The sequence below is a fragment of the Acomys minous genome (genome assembly GCF_964271855.1).
Source record: "Acomys minous genome assembly, chromosome: 16".
Lineage (NCBI taxonomy): Eukaryota > Metazoa > Chordata > Mammalia > Rodentia > Muridae > Acomys > Acomys minous.
In genome coordinates this window covers 64,011,695-64,027,470 of record NC_140498.1, presented here as the reverse complement: position 1 = coordinate 64,027,470, position 15,776 = coordinate 64,011,695, and the positions used below count along the sequence as shown (strand labels likewise).

The 15,776-nt window shown below is 42.9% G+C and overlaps 1 protein-coding gene across 1 annotated transcript in view; it reads left to right on the top strand.

Annotated features, from left to right (window-relative positions):
• The window catches only part of LOC311585605 (uncharacterized protein), a 75,552-nt gene that overhangs the window by 44,230 nt on the left and 15,546 nt on the right, over nucleotides 1-15,776 (top strand). The window lies entirely within an intron of this gene.

The following is a 15,776-nucleotide window of genomic DNA, read 5'->3' as shown; positions in this document are numbered from 1 at the left end:
CGGTTAAGAGCACTGACTGCTCTTCCAGAGGTCCTGAGTTCAATTCCCAGCAACCACATGGTGGCTCACAACCATCTATAATGTGATCAGATGCATACTGTATACATAATAAATAAATCTTAAAAAAAAAAAAAACCTGTCAGGACATGGTTGTCCTCGGACTGCAAAGAGATGTGTCTACCTTGCCTCCAGAGTGTTTGTGAGGTGCCTGTGCAGGAACTGACTTACATTATAAGTAAGTATTGTAATCATGAATATTACAGCTAGAAAACCTGTTCTTTTGGTTGGCTCATATAGGAATCAGTGGTTGAGCCTGGCTCCTTAGGTAACCTAACCAGGACACAGGCTCTGGCCCTACCTCCAGAAACAGCGGGCCCCCATCAGCTGCAGCCCCCACTCTGCCTTAAAGTCCACTGTCTTTCAACTATAAGCAATATTATTTTTCTTTATCATTGAGTCTGTTACAGCTCATCAAAGGGCTAGGGCAGAGTTCTGTCCGTATTCTACAGGTGGGGAAACCCGGGCTCGAAAAGGTAAGTGAGCCGGGTGTGGTGGCGCACGCCTTTAATCCCAGCACTTGGGAGGCAGAGTCAGGCGGATCGCTGCGAGTTCGAGGCCAGCCTGGTCTACAAAGCGAGTCCAGGACAGCCAAGGCTACATAGAGAAACCCTGTCTTGAAAAACCAACCAACCAAACAAAAAAATGGTAAGTGGTCTTGCAACATAGTTAAATGTAACTTCTCAACTTACTCATCCCGTCACTGTAATCGCCCACTCAATGTAGGTGAAGTCGCCTAGGCCAGGCATGGTGGCACAGGCCTGAAATCATGGCTCTTAGAAAGTGGGGACAGGAGTTTCAGAAGTTTAAGTCATCTAAGTAAGAATGCTTAGCGCAGTGTGGGAGAAGCTTTTATTGGCGCGGGCCAATTTCTGCCATCTATTGCAGGTCTGTACCTTCAGGGCCACGGCACCAGCAAGTGTTAGCTGGGGTACTTAGTGCCCCAAGTTTTCTGTTCTTGATAACGTTTCCCGCCCAAGGCATCCTGTGGCGCTTCAGGGTCAGACTCCTCATTCTCCTGCAAGGAGGAGAAGCAGCCTCAGGAGAGGATGAGCTTGTCCAATGCTGAGGGTTCAGCTCTGAAACCAATGAACCCGGTCAGGAGGAATGGACACAGCAGGTTCTATTTGTGTATTTGCACATACGTACACATACTTATAAGGAAGAAATTGGAAGAATTTGGGAGGAGATGGAGAAAGGACAGGCAAGGGGAAAGTGATAGATTTTAATTCATGTATACGAGCATTGAAAACGCATCTAGAGGGATAGCACAGCAGTCAGGAGCCCTGAGTGCTATTACAGAGGACCCAGGTTCCATTTCTAGAAACTAACTGATAGCTAAGCATCTCCTGGAACTCCAGTCCCAAGGGATCTGATTCCCCTTCTGGCCTCTGCAGGTGCTGCACACAGACATGTGCAGGCAAAACGTCAATATATGTAAAGTAAAATTGAAGCTTAGTGGAACATTTTACAGTGATGTCATAGCTCTGAGATGGACAGCAGTTAGGGCTAGTTAAAATGAACAGCTAGCCTGCTCAGAGGCAAAGCCGGCCTTATTCTAAGTTTAGCATAGTTCAGTATAGCCGTTTATCTAAGAACTGCAACCAGAGTGCAGTCAGATCACTTTCCCTTGAAGTTTTCTGCCTTTGTCTTCCCTGGAGTTTGTATGTGTGAGAATTGTGCCACTGGTAAGTCCTTTAAATCTATAAAGGAAAATATACCAGTGACAATGTTTTCCCCAACCTCTCTGTCTTTTATTGGGACTTAAAAATTAAGAGGGGCCTGTGCAGGAATTGAGTTCTGTCACTAACTTTGAAGGTAGAATAGTAACAGCAGAAAAATGGATGGAAAAGGAGGGTAAAAACTTCCCTCTTTGACTGTAGTTGACGTTAGTAAGGAGCAGTGACGTCATCACTTTTAGAGCATCCATAAATGTCTTGACAGGCTATCGAGCAGGCAATCGAGAATCTGGAAAACAAAACCAAAAACAAACAAACGAACAAAACCTGAACTTATCATGAAACTGATTTACTGCAGTTACAAAAGTTCAACCGAAATATAAATGGTGTGGCCCTGTCTAACAGGTCTGCTATTTTCCAGGTTTATGATGTGAGAAGAGATGTGAGCAACACTTGCTGTGCTGTAGTCCAGTTCCCTACTATCTTTTTACCTATAATTTTGGGGATTATAATTACATCAGTTCTACCATCTCTTTTCTGCCTCCGAGCCCTCCCCTTGAGCCCTCACTGACTGCTTATTCCTGGCCTCTTTTTGCTTTAACAAGTTACTCTGTGGATGTCGCCTGTGTTTCGCGGCAGGCAGGAGGTGACGCAATGGGATGGCTGCAGGGGACACTGAGTGAGGAATGGAATGTGCACATAGAAGACCTTGTGCCTTGGAAGAGGAGGAAGAGCTCTGGGAACCTGCAAGAATTTCTACATAACCACACATTTCCCTGACTAGGGGTCAGTGTGCCTGTAGGGTGAAAGGGCAGAACTGGGTAGGTCTGTGCTGTTTAAGTTATTCAGCTCTGCTCACCCAGTAGTGCAGCTAGTGCTGTCCTTAGGCCAAGCTGGGTTAAGGGTAGGAAAGCCCTAATGGCGGGAATCTAGGAAGACTGCAGTCAGGAGCACCAGTGAGAGACGGGCTGCCAATTCTTTCCTGTGTTTTTCTCTGCTGGGTCTTTAAGAGGGGGTGAGGGAGACTACAAGCCATACCATGGTGAATGTGGGGGACACTGTCCACAGATCAGGAAGTGCAACAGGGCTGAGATATCAGAGTCTGATTTGATGGGATTGGGATGGAGTGTGAGGCAGACGTTTGCCAGGGGCGGCTTTGTACTTCTGCGCAGCTCGAACTACTTTGGCTCCACATACTTAGGTCCTCTCAGGCCTTCTTCCTTCACTTCCTCCTTCTTCACAAAGACTTCTCCACAATCACCCTGGAATCTTATTGTTCTCAGCCTCTCATGAACCAGATATGGATCTAGGGTCACGGTTGCCTAGACACCCACCTGGCCTGGCTCTCTCAGTCAACCGGGTTCCTGACATGGTTTCTCAGAATGTGGCTAGCTATGAGCTTAATTCCCCTCCCCCCTCCCCTTGACCCTAATTGATATCATTGATATCCTGCACAGCTGCAGCCAAGATCAATCGCTTCTTACCTCCTCACCCCCCTCCCTACATCCTGCCTTGAAAGCATATAAGCAGCCTGAGAAAATAAAATTTTGTCAGCTTGATCAGACTCCTTGACTTGCTGTCCGTTCTTTGCATCTCTTGTTCCCCACTTTCTCCCTAGGGGTCCGAGGGTCTCAGTTGATTGTCCGTTGGGCCCGGACAGACGTTGGCTTTGTTGGTACATATGGTGACCTGGGCAGAGTCCCTTGGCCTCTGAACTTTCCTGAGTATGGATCCCTTGGGGAGGGGTAGGCACTTCAGCCCTGCTTTTAGGAAGCTGTGATGCTTGTAATATCACTGTCCAGTATACACACCAGGCGCTGCTTTGCGTGTCCAATAGGACCACAGTTTGAAAAACTGATGTTTTGGTTTCTAGAAGATCTTAACCTTGTACTACACATTCAGTTTTGTGTGATCACTTTCACAAATAGTTTAGAACCTTGTAGAAAGGAGGTGATGGGTGTTGCCCTTCATCAACGTTTAGTTAGAAACCTTTTACCTTCTTGCTACCACCAGCCACAGTGTCACGATTCAGGAAAATTCATTTCCAGGGTACAAAAGAGGTTTCTGAGCTGCAGAGGTTTCTCAGGTGTGCAGTGTTGTGCAGGTGGATCCCACATCCTATGCCACCATCCACACGGCAGGAAGCAGACATAAAATAGTACTTCAGCATTATTTTGTGTGTGGGCTTCTGTGGTGCTGGGGTTGCCTGAAATCCACAAGGGGGTGTGAGAGGCTGCGGAGCTGTAGCCCACCTTTCTGATCACCTCCATTTATAGAGAGGGCTCTAGAGCATGGGGCCTCACTGTTTGGAAGAGCGATCAGTAGTAGCTAAAGCGTCAGAAATGTAACAGTTAAGAGGACACTGTGAGCTACTGTGGTGGGAGCTGTGAGGTCTGTGTTTATTTAATTTCTGTGCACATACAATCACAGGTAACACTGGTGAAGTTCACAGTATTCCTCATAGAGTTTTCTTGGGTCTCGCAAGGAAAGCTTTAATATACTTTCATGCTTTTATTCTTGGCTTTTTCTCTCCATTCTCTTACTCTTTTCTAATTACTGCACACGTTTTTCATTGTGGTACAGTGTGTGTACTATTTCATCATAACCCGGTTTCGAATGCTGAGATTTTCCTCATGGCACATAGCCTCATAATCAGATTTCTGCTTTAAACTTTTTTTAGAAATTTTCTTTGGATTTTTTTTACATGTATATTTATATTATGCAATAAACTACATACAGCAGAAAGAACCATGAAATAATCATGAATTACATTAATATTACATCCATAATGATTTGGGTATTTGTATTTGTCAACCTTGAAAAAAAAATCTTTCCTATCTTGGAGAGTCTAAAATTCTGAATGTAAATCAATATCTATCAACTTAAAACATCTATCTAGACCTAAAAACATCTTAACCTCTAAACAACTTGAGAAGGATTAAAAATTAATTAGCTGAGTAATCAGAAGTCCAGGTAGCAACTTAAAAAATGAAAAAAAAAAAAACACAAAAAAACAAAAAACGTTTGTTGCCTGAACAGTCACCTTCAGGCCCAGTATATCTGGCATATATATTTGTGAGGCAAGAACTATTGAAGACTTGCTTACCAGTCTTGGCAGAGTTTGGCTATTGACTCTGCCTGCATCCAACCTTGCCCATTTTTAGGCAGAATTCTGTCAGTGGCCGAAACGACATGGTGCCCAATGGCTGGTTTGACACATTTGAAGCCATCACCATAAGGTTCTTTGATGCTCATCATCTTCTTTGAGGTAGGCTGGGTGTTGTCAAGAGTTAGCCTGTCTTACTGTCAAAGAATCTTTAAGATAATAAAAACATCTTTAAATGCCATATTCTGTAGGACTCTGAGGTTTTTGAAGACCTTATCTAACTATTTTACCTTATCTGTCTATAGAATCATATCTATCTGTTAAATCTAGGATGTATATTCTTGTGATTAAAATAGACATGACCAGGATTTGATCAAATAGCATTTAACTTGTATTACTTAATTATCCTAAACAGCCTGCAGTGGCACTTTCAAAGTATTGGAAGTAAACCTTGTATAACAATTGAGTTGTATGGTTACAACACCTCACATAAGAGTAGAAATATATATAATGTGTGTGAAGAATAATCTTACATTTGAATTCTATACCAATGTATCAAAATTAAACTTATTTTGCATCAATATACAAAATTGTATACCAATAAATTAAAAATAACCTTATTTGTGAGTAACAATTAAGGTCATAAGTTGAGGAGTAGATTCAATAATAAACTTTTGGTCTATCATCTCTATATATTTCTAAATTTCCCCTTTTTTCTTCTCAACCCCTATCTCAAAACCTAACAAAGAAAGATGAAGGAAAAGAGAGCCATCACTGAGTCCAACCTCATTTTCTGTCTGAATAACACCAATAATAATTTGTAAGCAACTCCACCTGAAAATAAACACCTATAGCCCAAGAAAGCAACCAAAAAAACCTACCCAATCCCCTTAAGGGAAATGGGGTGTCATTCTCTTAAGGTTTCTTCTGGCTAATTAGGGACGAATAATACCTTTGTAGGTGCCTAAATAATATTGGGGGAAATGGTTAAACAAGCTAGGAATAGCATTTGTGGTCCAGTTTCTAAATGTTGAGACTTTCCAAGTTTAATAGAGGTCCTGTGTGGGCTGGGTGTGGTGGCGCATGCCTTTAATCCCAGCACTCAGGAGGCAGAGGCAGGCGGATCACTGTTTGAGGCCAGCCTGGTCTACAAAATGAGTCTAGGACAGCCAAGGCTACATGGAGAAACCTTGTCTCTGTAAAACCAAAAAAGAAGTAGGAGGAGAAGTAAGAGGGGAGGAGGAGGAAGAGGGGAGGAGAAGGAGGAAGAGAGGAGGAGGAAGAGGAAGAGGAGGAGGAGGAGAAGGAGGAGGAAGAGGAAGAGGAAGAGGAAGAAGAAGTCCTGTGTGGGACAGTCTGAAGTGCTGGACCAACTGGGATTGGAAGCTTTCTTCGAAGCTGTCCTGGGAGCTGTACTGTTCTGATGGAGAACAGCACCAGAAGCACTTGATGCTGGTACATGAGGGATGAAAGATGTCAGCGTCCAGCATGCTGAGAGGAAGGAATCCTGTCAGGTCTGACCAGCGTCAGTGTCTGGTTCTTTTGTTCTAAGAACGCATAATTTCTCACAAATATACAGTCCTAAAATTATAAATGAATAAGGTGTGCAGGATGCACAGAACAGTTATGGCCGTTTCTCTGTTCTTTGTATGAGCAGAAGAAAGACATCTGTAAATCTTCATTCATGCCATGCAAAGAATGGCATCTACTAACAAGTCCCAGGGATTTTGTAGCCAACAAGAAGCATTGTCTATGCATAGAATTCATGTCTCAGCCAGTCTCAGAGCTTTTCCTATGTAGTGGGATTAGCAATACCTGTTTGTTCTATGGTTTGAAAAAGAATCTGCTGGATGTTTTGTGTCAGGAGGTTTTTTTTTTTTTTTTTAGGTTTACCTTTGTCCTTATCTGATGTATCCAAGCCTTCCATCATTCTACTGTCTTCAGTGCTGGAGGTTGTGTCTTCCATGTCTGTATTCTGCTGGTGAACCTTGCCTCTGGAATTCCTCTTGGCATTCCTAAATTTTTCATTTCCAAGATTGAATCACTTTGTGTTTTCTTTATTGCTCCTATTTCCATTTTAGGTCCTGAACTGTTTTATTTGTTTCCTTCAACTATGTTTCCACTCCACACCCACCCCAGCCCCACCCTTACTGCCACCCCCACCCCCGCCCCTGCCTTTATCTATGGAATTTGTTGGTTTTCTCCAGTTGTTTTTCTGGTTTTTTTTGTTTGTTTCATTTGGTTTGGGTTTTGTTGTTGTTGGGTGTTTTTTGTTTGTTTTGTTTTTTTTGTGTGTGTGTTTGTGTGTATTTTCTGGCAATCTTAAAGGATTTATTTTTTCCTCCAATTGTTTGTTTGTGTTACTGAATTTTTTTTTTTTTGAGGAATTTCTATTTAAGGACTGTGCTAGATAGAAAAGGTAGCCGAGACAATGACAAAGCAAGAGAGAAAGCTGGGAAACCATGTTACATATGCTTTTGTCCTCAGTTATTAGCTTGACTTTGTATCAGAATGCACCACAAAGACAGACTGTGACCTGGCCTGTCAGCCACTTCAACCTAATCAATATAAGAGTTGCTCTTGGTTAGGTAATTTAATTGTAGCAGCAGAGAAGCAAGTTTAAAAAAAAAAAGGTACCTCAAAAGAGATTTAGTTGCTGGAAAGAGCTAGGAACTGTTTTCTTTTGAAAGAATGTGGACTATGTCATGTCCTTCTGTGAACATAGAAAGTTGTAACAGAACTCAGTCAGCTGTTCCTGTAGGACAGGGAAGATTGCAGTGTTGAGAGTTATGCAGACAGCAGTGGTCAAGGTCAGGAATTCAGTGGCAAAGAGTCTCCATGAAAAAGTAAGGTAGGGATTATTTGTGTCATATGTTGTCAAAAAAATCTTTCTTTTTAAAAAATTTATTAATTATAGGGGCATTAGATCACATTACAAATGGTTGTGAGCCACCATGTGGTTGCTGGGAATTGAACTCAGGACCTTTGGAAGAGCAGCCAGTGCTCTTGACCGCTGAACCATCTCCCCAGCCCCCAAAAAACTTTCTTAATCTGCCCATGTCCTGCAAAATTAAGCAAGGCACAGTAAAAAAGTAATAGGCTGATTTCTTTGATGAAATATTGATTCTGTTTGATGGTCGCTACTGACAAATCCTTCAGGTCTACCGTGAAAAATATCAACAAGGTAGGTAAAAAGAAATTCAGTGCCTGTGGTTTGGAGAGAAAAACAGTACTAGGTAATTTCAGGTGGCAGCCAAATGCAGAAACAGAGGCAGGATTTTTTTTTCTTTATTATGTATACAGTGTTTTGCCTGCATGTACAACTGCATGCCAGAACAGGCTACCGGATCTCATTATAGATGGTTGTGAGCCACATGTGGTTGCTGGGAATTGACCTCAGGACCTTTGGAAAAGCAGCCAGTGCTCTTAACCACTGAGCCATCTCTCCAGCCCCCGAGGCAGGAATTTTTAAGGAGATCGTCACTATTAAAGAGAAGGCCCTTGCTCTGGATTTTAAGCCTTAGAAGGGACCTTAAGGGTAACGCTCTATTCTGCTCATTCTTAGTTGATGGAGGAGTAGGCAAAGTGACTTCTATTCCCACGATGACGCTTCATACAGAACCTGGTGCCGCTGTCATTCTAGCACAATCGGTTCCGTCTCAACTTCGAAGCCAAACTTGACAGGGTCATTCATGTCTTACTAGTTCTGGAAACAACAACCAAAAAATATGCAAATTTTGCCGGGCGTGGTAGTGCACGCCTTTAATCCCAGCACTCGGGAGGCAGAGGCGGGCGGATAGCTGTGAGTTCGAGGACAGCCTGGTCTACAAAGTGAGTCCAGGACAGCCAAGGCTACACGGAGAGACCCTGTCTCGAAATACCAAAAAAAAAAAAAAAAAAAAAAAAAAGCAAAATTTAAAGGTCATGATTCTTTCACTGTGGTTTCAGTTCAGCACTGTTGCTCTCATGTACGTTTGGCAGAACCCAAACCCTCCGGAGGAGACTATAAGGGCCTCCAGGCAGACCTGCCAGGCACAGGAGAAGGCGGGTTCTTCCCGGTGCCGCGCTCCAGGATCAGCGCAGTAGCTGAGCAGGCTGGAATGGGTGGTTCTGTGTCATGAGCTCTGAGCGCTGCTGCTGGGTGCTGTGAGAGGCGCTCAGGCAAGCTTTTCCACGTGGTGAGCGCAGGAGCACTGCACACAATGGGGAGGAGCTGTCGGCTGAGCCCCGGGAGCTGGAGAGCTGGCTCCTCCCGGGGGCTGGATGGGAGATCAGGCGGGTAGGCTAGCAGAGGACAGACACGAGTGCTACTGAGATGCAAATCTCTGCAGTTCTGGAAAAGGTCTGACCTTGGACTGGAAGCCTGAGCCAAGAAACACTATGCTGTGTCCCCTCAGTACACTTCAAAAGAGAAGTTCTCACGTCACTCGAGACGCGCTAACCAATCAGAGCCTCTAGGCGAGCCTGCCCGGCAGAAGAGCAGAAGGTTCCTCTGGGTGCCCTGCTGCAGGTTCCGCTCTGTATCTGAGCAGGCTTAGGTGGTTCGGTGTGATTTTCTCTGAGCGCTGGTGCTGGGTGCTGTGAGGAGAGCTCAGGGAAGCTTCACGACATGATGAGCGCAGGGTCACTGCCTGCAACGGGAGAAGCAGGCGGCTGAGCTGCGGGAGCTGGAGTCCTGGGTTCTGCCGGGGTTGGCTTGGGGAGACAGGCGGGTTGGCTCCTGGATAACAGGCGTAAGTGCTACTGACTGCAGCTCTCTGCAGATCTGGCAAAGCTCTGGCCCTGGACTGGAAGCCCGGGCCAGGAAACGCTCTGCTGTGTCCCTTCAGTACCCTAACCCTGAGGGCGGGGCTCACGTCTCGACTCACTCGTCATCCAGGGCCTTCTGGCGGACCTGCCAGTCAGAGGAAGAGGAGGGTTTTTCCGGATGCCTTGCTACAGGTTCCGCTCTGTAGCCGAGCAGGCTTGAATGTTTAGGTAGGAAGTGCTCTTAGCGCCGCTGCTGGGCGCTCTGAGGGGAACTCAGCAAGCTCTATAGACTGGTCGCGGTGAGCACCGGGTCATTGCCTACAACAGGGAGAAGCAGGCGGCTGCATGGCGGGAGCTGGTGTGGTGGGTCCTCTGTGGGGCCAGATGGTAAGTGGCGGCCAGATGCGGTCACCTGGGAGGTCTGTGGTGCTTCTTGTCACTCTCTGGACCCGGCAGTGGCCTCTGAGAATCTTCACTGTGGGGGCTGTATCTGGGCATAGCAGGTCCAGCAGGGGCTGGTGTGTAGAAACATGCATGGGAGGATGCCAAACTCACAGAGCCCTAGTTTCTCTAGTATCTTCTACAGGTTCTGCCTTTAGCATTCAACATTTCAGTGTAAGATCCATTTGGAGTTAAGTTTGTGGAGGTTGTGAAAAGCATCTCATGTGTTGGGTGGCACTCAAGTGTTAAGCTGTGATGTAGAAAAGTGTAACTGAGCCTGTGACGGATTTGCCAATGCTTAGAAAATAATAGGAGACACCAAGTAGAATTTAGCTGAGGAGGACCGCCTCTCAAACACCGCACAGGTGAACAGTGTGCTAACCAGGCCTCTTAGAGGTGCTACGATACACACATATTTTTTTTTACAAGAATTGCCCTTAAGTTTGGCTCCAAAATATGATAAAAGACACACTCCATATGTATAATCACCACTACTTCCATCCTCATTTCACACACACACACACACACACACACACACACACACACACACCCCACCACCACCACCACCACCACCACCAACAACAACAACAAAACAAAAAACCAAGCCAAAACTCAAGCTTCTAACAAGCTGCTCAGTGGGGCATGACAGGTTCTCAACCGACATCAAGGCCTGGTGTTCCTTGAAGCTCCAGTTTTCTTCTTGAGAAAAGCATAGTTTTGCCACATAGGCAAGACTACACCAGGCGACAACTCTCTGACAAGGAAAAAGACTGTTGTGTTGAGGGCTGGCCTGATGAAGCAGGGCTTTCTATGAGGCCCTCCTGTATGGAGAATGACAGAGCTCCTTCTCCACCCCAGGAGCCTGCTGGGGAGAGGCAGTAACATCCTGGAGACTAGGACTTGGGAGCTGTCCCTAAGGCCCCTATGCTGTAGAGCTATAGCCTGCCTTTCTGATCATCACCTCCACTTTCTAGGAGAGTTCTAGAGTGTGTAGCCTCACTGTTTGGAAGAGAGATCAGTAATAGCTGGAGGGTCAGAAATATAACAGTTTAGACTCATTTTGAATTATTCTGTACATCGCTGAGATTTTGGAGGAACTTATCTATTTAATTTTGTATAATTTATTTATGGAATCATATATATCTGTTATACCTAAGATGTATATTCCTATGATAAATTTGACTAGTATCTGATATGATGTCAAGTTGATCAACTAATGATTAACTTGTGTTATTTAATTATTCAAAACAGTTTGTAATAGCACGGTTAAAGGTTCTAGAAGCAAATCTTGTATTATAAATGAGTTGTATGGGCACAATACCTCATGCCAGAGTAGAAATGTGTGTGTGTGTGTGTGTGTGTGTGTGTGTGTGTGTGTGTGTGTAACAAAGTAGCCTTGAATTTGTATCAGTATACCAAAATTTATACCAGTGTATCAAAATAAACTTACTTATATATAACAGTATCTCTAAGTTAAAGACTAGATACAATAATCTATCTTTTGGCTTATTATTCCTATAAGGTATTTCTGTATTCCCCTTCTTTCTTTTCAACCCTTTACTTATTACCTAAGGAAGAAAAATAGAAAAAAGAAGGACAAGATAGCCCTATGTTTTTATGCTTTGTTTTTACCCCTCTGGATAGGACCATTAATAATTCACTTAAATGAGGACAAACATGTATAGCCCATTAGAACAACCACAATTTACCTCCCCACCTTAACGGAAATAGTGTATTGTTCTTCTCAAGGTTGTTTCTTGCTGATTTGGGTGCTTAGGATACCTTTTTGGGGGGTCCCAAATAAAATAGGAAATAATGGTTAAGCAAACCAGCAGTAACACTGTACCTTTTTGGGTGTGCCAAATAAAATAGGAAATAATGGTTAAGCAAGCTAGCAGTAACATTATACCTTTTTGGGCTTCCCAAATAAAATAGGAAATAATGGTTAAGCAAGCTAGCAGTAACATTTGTGATCCAGTCTCTAAATGTTGAGAAACTTGAGGCTTACCAGAAGTCCTGTTTGGAACAGTGGAAGTGCTGCACTAGTTGAGAGCAGCAGCTTTCTTTGTAGCTCTCCTGGGAGCGGGATTTGAAGAAACAGCTGAAGCACCTGTGTCTGGAGCCCGCAGGATGTTGGAATAAGCTGTGTCAGCGTATGAGCCAGCAGCATTGATAGCCGGTTCTTTTGCTCTAAAAACGCATGATTCTTCACAGGCATTATCCATCCTAAAATTATAATGTAGGAGCTGTGCAGGATGCATAGATCGATTAAAGATGTTCTTCCTGCTCTTTGGTGGAGGATACAGGATTGTAAAATAAAAGGTAGATTATTGAATCTACTAACTTCAAAAATTCTACATTGGTAAGGGAGGATACAGGGTTGTAGAATAAAAGGTAGATTATTGAATCTACTAACTTCAAAAATTCTACATTGGTATTGTAGATTGATGGAAATTTAAGACTTTTGATTGATGAAAATTTAAGACTTCAACTTTTGCTTCACATTGATATGAACTTAAATTGTATATTACATTCATTTTTGCCTTATGTATTGTATGTTATATGTTGACAAAATATTGTATATTGTATGTTAAAAATTTACGTTCTTTTTGTTCAATGTTTATTTGATGTATTATTCATGTACCACTAATGTCTTATAAAAACTGTTTGGAATCATCTGGGATAAAAGTTGGTATTTAGTTACGTAAAAATCCTATTAGATACTCACTTTGTTATAGAACAGGTTTGTTTAATAGCTCGTATATGTCTTCAAAAAAATAGGTTGATAACTGTAAGAATAGATAGATTTGCTCTTCAAGCTCTTCAGAGATCCACAAAATATGACATTTAATGATAAGGGCTTTCCTGACAGAGAGAGACATCCGCTCCTGGCCACCTCTCCATTTACATCATTAAAGATGGGGACTTCAAGAGACGCTGGTGACAAAATGGTCACTAGACGAAAAAACTACTCTACTACTGCTCTTATCTCTACTGCTGATGACAAGATGATTGTCTACAATGATCAACAATGATGCTGAAAAGATGACTGTCCAGCTTTAAAGAGAATAGATGAACCAGACCGTCAGATTTCCTGCTTCAAAAAGCAGTTCGTTGGATGTTTTGGGCCAATAAGGCTGAAGACTGCCCCAATGAAGGAGAGAATTCGGTGACTATCCAGACAGTCTGCTCTCTCTGTACTCTGCAACTTGGAAGTTGCCTGCCAGCACTTCCTTTATTAGATAGATTTTCCTTCTTGGGTCTCTGATGGGATTGAAGACTAGATAGCCACAGTGTTACTAGAAGCTTTAGTAGATTAATAATTACAATTTCTCATGAAAAAAAAGGACTCTTTTTGGTAGGATAGTGGTATACTTTCCCTTAAGTTAACAAATATAAAAAAACTTTGTTATGTTCTTAATACCTGATGAGTATATATATATGTATATATGTGTATATAGTTCTTAATTTTTTAAAGAAAAGGAGGATGTGTGGGAAAGATTAAGCTTTGTCACAGGTGGAAGCAGTCTTGGCGGGCTTTACCCGTGGGGCACACCATGAATACCTTGTGAGAGACTGTTTGGAGCCTTTCTGGGCTTGGAATTCAGGAAGCCTACCTAGGAACCCCACCGTGGCTATTGTTTTCCTAATTGACCCTCGAAGGGAGGAGGAGACCGCCCTTTACATGTGACTGAAAAGGTGGTGAAAAAAAAAAAAAAGATAAAGAAAAGAAAAGGCGCAGAGAGAAAGGAAGGGACTGGACCAACTCGTGGGACAGAAACACCTAAAGACCCGTCCTGCCGACGGATTCCAAGAAGTTTGCTCTTCTGTCCCTTTAACCTTTTTTTCCTTCTTGTATATGCTAATTGGGTTGTATAATAAAGTTTAATTGTTAATAAACAGAGCCAACACTTTGGATCAGCAGAAAAAGACACCTGTCTTTCTTTAAGTCAGTTTGGATTGTATACCAAGCTGTAACATCAATTTTATCTGTGTCATTTAAAAGAAAGGCATGATAAATCCTGAGGATTTTGTAGCCAAGGATTTTTTTTTTTTGAAGTGTTTTGGCTGGAGACATTTATATGTCCCAGTTAGTTGAAGAGCTCTACCCATGTGGAGGGATCAGCAACTTACCTTTCCTGTTTGGTCTTCTTGATTGATTTTTTTTTTTCTTGTCCATGGCCAAAATCTTCATGGGATCGTCCTCTGTCAAATCTGATCTTTATAACTTTGGATACGGTACAAAGCTCCGCCCCTCACACCCACACACACCCACACACCCGGTTAATAGAAATATATTGCTGCTCCTCTTCCAACATAATATTGGTCCTCCAGTTTGAAGTTATCCTGAGTATAGGATGATTTAATTCAGCAGTCCAGTTTTTTAGGCCTGCTATCATTTGATTTCCCCCAAAGGGGATGAGTAAAATCATTATTGAATATAGAAACATTTTCATGTTGATAAGTTAGAATACGATTGTATGGAGTTTAAGTATATTCTTTTATAGAGATATAATTATAAATTCCATTGAATTAAGATTTTCCTATACAGCCTGGGCTGCTTTGGATTGGTTTTGTTGATTATGCTGTCCTCTAACTCACAAGGAACTTTTAGTATTTTGTTGTCTCCCAAATATCAGGATCAAGGTATGAATTTAGTTAAAGATTGTAAGAGTCTAAATATTCCAGGCCGAGCATGGTGGGGCACGCCTTTCAGCACAGCACTTGCAAGGCAGAGGCAGGCGGATCGCTGTGAGTTTGAGGCCAGCCTGGTCTACAAAGTGAGTCTAGGACAGTCAAGGCTACACAGAGAAACCCTGTCTCGAAAAACAAAAGAAAGAAAAAACAAAACAAAACACAGAGTCTAAATATTCCATTATATATATATATATATATATATATATATATATATATATATATATATATATTTTAATGGAGGCTCTACCTCTTCCCCAAGTTGCAATTAAATGCATTAATTAATTATTTTGTGTTAGTTAGAGTTCCTGTCAGTTCCTGTGAACTTTACACTGTTCTGAGCATTTAATTGTTTTGTTTTATTTATTTATTTATTTGGCACTGATTAAATTACCTTACAGTTCCTATGAAGCTCCACACTTAGGAAACCAGTAGCCTGCTCAGAGCATAAATTAATTATTCATTTTGTTATATATCAATAATTTTCAGTTGAGGGAGGAATGCAGAGTGGTTTCCTGTCTTTGTGGTCCTGCCATAGCTGCTTGTCCTGAGTGGGGATGTGTGTAGGCTGAACTTTTCACTGCTGTTATTGTCCCCCTTGTTTTAAAAGGACAATGACTGTCTGACCCACTGCTCTGGGAATCTGTGAAAAACGCCTTAGTCCATGGAAGCCAAGTTAGTATTCCTGCGGCTGCACAAGGTTTGGGGCAAACCCCACCTTTGCTAAATCACTGCCTCGCGTCCTATCCCCTGTTCTCCAGTCTCCAAGCCCTGTTCCCTGCCCACAGCCCCTTCTCCCCTCCTTAAAAGCGGCTTTTGTCTCCTGGGCTGATGTTGGGTGGAATCAGACAGAGGCATGGCAGCTGCGTTTCATTAGACAGTTCTGTTCAGGTTAGGACACTCCATCTCTTGCCTGCCTGCTGTAGGCTCTTTCACCTGTGGGCTTCCCCTCAGGGGCTCACATAGAGACACAGGTAGCAGACTGGTTTTGACTGGGAAGTTCTTGGTTTTAAGCTTCGGTTCTAAAAGTGTTTGTGTAGGGTGCCATT